Raw genomic sequence first — 5,554 nt, forward strand, 5'->3', positions numbered from 1 at the left:
TCTTTTTCTGTTATCTTACAGTCTGGCTAGATGTATGTGTGTCCATGTGTGTCAGCTGAAGTTTACACTGACCGTTTACATTGAAGACACCTGCATGGACACTTTACATCAAAGGACTGGTTGAGGACCAAAAAGTCAACATCAGCTAAAGATTGTAAAAAAAAAAAAATAAAAAAAAAAGATTGATACAAGAGGGACTTCCTAAGGTTGTAAACCATTGTCTTGGCAAGAATAGATTTCTTATTGCAGGGTTTAGGACATTTTATCATACTTTTTCAATGCATAGTGAAAGGGGAGGCCTGTAGGGCTTCTAATTTGTCCTGAAATGTTTGTTAATGCAACCATAAGTGTAAAGAATGGTTTATAGTAGAACTGCAGCAATATCTGTAAATCTCGGTCAGTGTTGGAAACCTATTCTCAGACCACTAAAGACCCCAACATTCCTACCGCACAAGATTAACTCATCAATATTTAAAACCGTTAGCTAGCTATGCATAGATGCCTTTCAGCACATTTAATATAAATGTGGGAAAAACGTCAGATCCAGATCAGGCAACGCAGACTGCAACAAATGTAATTGGTCTGCTTGGTAGATTTTTTATTGTTTTTCAATGAGGTCACTCTCAAGTTTACATTTTTACATTCCACAAGTTTACAATATTTGGCAGCATTGTCTTGGGTCAAATGTTTTGGGTATTTTCCCACAAGCTTCTCACAATACTTTGGTAGAATTCTGGCCCATTCCTCCTGACAGAACTGGTGTAACTGAGTCAGGTTTGTAGGCCGCCTTGCTCACACTCTTAGTTAACCTATCAACACTTCCAAAGGCATGGTCTCATCATCTGGGCTTTTCCAAATTGTTTAAACCTCACAAACCTTATATCTCTCATTATTCTGGCATTTAGTAAATAGAAATCATTTTGGTAATCCTAACTGACTTAAAACTGGAAAGGTTTAGTCTGATTTAAGATCATACAGTGAGGAAAAAAATATCTCAAATGTACATGGCAACTTTCGGGCATCAGGGTACGAAATCAGAAGCACTAAATGCACCCTTTGGCATGACTGAACAAGTCAAAACATGTGTCTGTGAATTCATATTAATATTGTAAATGTTTAATTTAGGCAATTTAAAGCCAGCAGGGAGGCCTGTAACATTATATGGCAAACAATGTGCACAGGGGTCTATGAAGACTGAAGTTGCCACCTTATGCGCATGTTTAACGTACTGTTGAATTTATACAAATTTTTTAAATATTTAAATATTTAAGCAATTCAAAGTAAATGCACCACCGTCCTCCCACCACCAGAGGGTGGCTGTGTTCAAAACCCAGCAACAATCAGCCTGATTGATTTCAGCTGGGTACTCTCTTTTATAAGGACTTTGTCTTGCTTGAGTGTTGCCTTTAGAAACCAGATTGTGCCAGAAGCCAGTTTGGTTGTTGCCTTTTTTCTTTTCTGTTGGACTTTCTGAGAGCTGCTTCATAGGGAACCAGTATCCTAGAGGCTTTTTCTCTGCTAATTTGAGTTATTTGAGAGATCATAAAAAAGAAAGTAGCTCCTGTTTTTGTTAGATCCTCACTCCTTTGCTGAGGTTTTCTTTGAGACCACATGAAGGCCAGCTGGTAGCTTGTCAGCCTGTTTGTCCTTTTATTTTGTTCATGAGTTGTTGCGGTCCTTTGTTTTTCTCACCCTTTTGTGGTGTAAAAAAGTGGCTAGTATACCTCCACCCCCAAAAAGTTACTAAAGTACACAGTATTCACTTTGTATTGCCTAAATTAAACATTTCAAATATTCATATAAATAGTCACACAAGCACGTAGCTTGACTTGGTCTGTTGTCCAAGAGGACCCTTAATGTGAGGCACACGTCAGGATGCTGTAACAGGAAGACCTCAAGTTTAAAACCTCCCATAGTTTCACACTTCTTTTCATTACATAATTCTTCATAAAACATTTTAAAATATATAATTTAAAATCCTTAATTAAGCCCTGTAATAAAACTGACGTTTTGTCTAGTTTAAAATCCTCCCCTACTCTTTTCCTTCCTTTATTTGATAAAAACAGTTTAAACCACTGCTGAGAGAGGGACTGGCAGACTTTGACTTTATATCTTTTTAAAAGGGACAAGACACTCTCTGCTCAAGAGACTCTCACACTCATGGCATTGATTGTTGAAATGGTAAGAGCCATAAGCATTGTAGGTTTTAAAAGACAGGTATTTTATTTAAAATACAAAATATAAAAAAATAAAAAGGACTACACTTGTAAAATGTTACATATATATCCTTTATCTTGTGACGCCTGCTCTTCTTTAACCCCCTTTGTTCTGGGGTTTAGAGGTTGGCCGGTGTCTTCAGACTCTAGGCCTCTACAGAGCGATGCTTATGTGGTGCCTTGGGCATGGATGTCTTTAGCTGGAAGATGATCCAGGCCTTGCAAAGAGGAACTGCCTGAATCCCTAGGGACAGCTTCCTTCCCCTTCTCCTCCTAGCCATGTGTCCTGCCAGCCATTTTACTTGCCTTAAGCTTGTTGGCAAAAGATTTAGGGCAGTTACGTTACTTTCTCATTGCACATTGACAACCACACTCCTGGGACTTGACAGACATTTTCTCAACTTAAAACATTGAGAACTGATCTTTTTAGAAGTAAGCAGAGCAAAAGCTAACTTCAAAACCTTTGTTACAAGGCAGAGTCAGAAATCAGTTAGTCTTTTGGTGTGACACCGAGGGGTTTTGAATTTTTATTTTAATTAATTTATTTATAAATAAGCTTTCTGGAGATGACTAAACTAGACATCCCTAGAAGCCGACCCTCAGTTTTCTTGAATTAAATCTGCACACACTATGGTGCCTCTGCATGCAGCATGCACAGCAGACAAAATACACCAACTATTTATAAGCAATTGTCATACTATCCATTTATTCTAATTCTGGACCATTAAGGGACCAGGAGCCACGCCACACTTCAAAGAAAGCATGGCCCTCTCCATTTTGCCAAGTGACCTCTCTCCTTCCAAAACCATTCCTTTGCATGCATATAAACTTGAGTGACCTCCCATTCTTAATCTATAGGCTTAATATAATATTGGGCTACCCTTTGCAGCTAAAACAGCTTCAACTCTGCTGGGAAAGCAGGTGTGTGTGTGTGTGTGTGTGTGTGTGTGTGTGTGTGTGTGTGTGTGTGTGTGTGTGTAATTCATCCCAAAGGTGTTTTATCAGGTTGAGGTTAGGACTCATCCATGTATTTATGGATCTTGCTTTGTGCACCAGTGTGCAGTCATGTTGGAACAGGAAGGAATAGTTCCTTCAGTTGAGAACATTAAATTGAACAATCTCTTTATATGCTGAAGGGGAGATCTCTATCTTGCCAGATGATACTTCTGGCCATGGACATGACAATCCAGAGTAATTTGTCCTGCTATAAACAGCTGCCTCGCAGACCTCGAGAGAAGAGAACGCCAAGCCAATATAAGTCCTTGTTTGTCCCAGCCAGGCTGCAAGGCTATCCACTCCACGTCAGGTGCTTAAAACACCCTGGCCAAACCCCTCTGGCAGTTCCAGGGACGATCTGTCCCTTTTCATGGAAATATTTTTTTGCAAACGTCTTAAATGGTATGCAGGGCTATCCCCTGCCCCCTTTCTTATTTCCGTTCCTGCTTACACCCCGCCCCCACCTCATGCCATCGTGCACAATAGAATGAGGTGATCACAAAAACAGAGGGGGGTCAGTGTTGCTTCAGTCGGCGGGCAGTGTCTTGTAAAAATAGCTCCGCCCTCTTTTTCATGGCCAATCCCTGGGGCTGGCTGGGGATTCAAATCTCCTCCCCTTCTTTCTCCTTCTCTTTCTCCTCCTGGCCATGCTGCCTGGTGGCCATTTTGCATGCCTTAAGTTTGTTGGCAAATGATTTGGGGCAATCTCTGTAGAGATGGGATGATTCTCCACAAAGATTGCACCGTCTGCCATTGGGACACTCCTCAAAAGTGTGCCCAATTTCTTGACACTTCCCACACACGATTTCCTGGCACGCTTCAGCTAGGTGCCCAAACTTGCCGCACTCGCGACACAGTTTGGGCATTCCTTGATAGTAAATGTAGCCTCGGTTTTCACCCAACGCTATCATAGACGGTATTTGTCTCATTGTCTTTCCATTGTTTCCACGAGCAGTTCCAAATGCCGTCCTCATCCAAAACCTTAACAGGTGGGCTTTTCACCATGCAAAATCTCGCCAGCCATGTCACAATGTCCTCTCCAGTCACCGTTTCATTGAACGTTCTGACAATTACCACCTTGTGGGAATTATCAGAAAGTTTCTCCACCTTGAACATGGAGAACTGGTCTTTAACAGTTTCGAGCCAAGTCCAAAAATCGTTTAGCAGGGAAGCCGAGCAAAAGCTAACATCAAACCCTTTGTTTCCAGGCAGAGTCATTAGGCAATTCAGTTCCATAGGTTTAAAATTAAGGGTTTTTTGGATGAGCTTCCTGGAGAAGTCCAACTGAGACATCCCCAGGAGCTTTCCATTCTCCTCTCTAAATAAAATGTGCACGCTATGGTGCCTCCGCATACCGGCACAAACAGCCGACATGCTTGGAGGCACCTGGTGGCCGATAAAATACTTAAAACAATAAATACAAATGAATAGATAAACACTAAAATCCAGCAAAGAAGAAAAGATTGTACTTACCTTAAACGTGTTGATAAATGAGCCCTAGAGCCAGACAGAGAGAGTATACCGTCCAAGACCCATACACCAAAACTTAGGGATCTGTACAATCTTCTCTCTAACGTTAAGGACCAAGGTCACAAGGGCAAAGATCTCGGGACACGAGAGAGTCGACCGCTGTCTTGGCCAAAAGGCCGAGAAGTGATAACCCGAACAGGCCACCCCGTGCGTAACCGCCCCTTGGTTAGTAACTAACTACTTTGCAAGAAACATGAAAAAGGCAAAGAAATAAAAATAAATACAATTCAATTAAACCCCACCCCCCATTAACCACCTGCACAAGATCCAGCGAATGACCAAAAGCACGAATCTGTCTTTCAAACTTGGAGAGAAAAAGCAGCTCCGCCAAGGCGGAGCCTTCAAATAAATTGGCAAAACTCGCCAACGTTCCCCTCCACGGAAATCTTTAGTGAAAGGCAAAAGATTTATACGTGAATGAAGAGAAACCCGAGCTATACCTGCCAGCACCCTGACCTCTCGACGCCCACAGAGGGCCAAGGTTGCTAGAGGAGGACAGGGAAGATTGAGAGGCGAAGCAAACTCCTCCTTGATTCTCCTGTCCTGTCAACTCCTCCTCAAATTAAGCTGGCCACGTGCTTACTTTAACCTGAACTAAAAAAAATGAGAGAGGGAGAGATTTCTTCAGCTTTCTTTTTTACTGTTTGAAGGAGGAACTGCAATACCAGGTCGATGCGTGGAGCGGAAGGAGCAAGCTCCTCTTCCAGCTCCCTGTTCCAAAAATCAATTTAATATATAGTCCTCATAGAGGACGTATCAGATATTAAACTGATAAGAACAGATTTTTTTTGTTTGTTTTATTGTCACAATTT

General features: G+C 41.6%; 2 non-coding genes across 2 annotated transcripts; both read right to left on the reverse strand.

Annotated features, from left to right (window-relative positions):
- Positions 1-5,062: 5,062 nt before the first annotated feature.
- LOC140548719 (U5 spliceosomal RNA) lies at positions 5,063-5,179 on the reverse strand. The gene has a single exon (XR_011978915.1). It is a non-coding gene; the product is annotated as a U5 spliceosomal RNA (small nuclear RNA).
- A 193-nt stretch (positions 5,180-5,372) lies between these two features.
- On the reverse strand, positions 5,373-5,554 carry LOC140548478 (U2 spliceosomal RNA). The gene has a single exon (XR_011978689.1). It is a non-coding gene; the product is annotated as a U2 spliceosomal RNA (small nuclear RNA).

This window comes from Salminus brasiliensis, chromosome 25, assembly GCF_030463535.1.
Source record: "Salminus brasiliensis chromosome 25, fSalBra1.hap2, whole genome shotgun sequence".
Classification (NCBI taxonomy): Eukaryota; Metazoa; Chordata; class Actinopteri; order Characiformes; family Bryconidae; genus Salminus; species Salminus brasiliensis.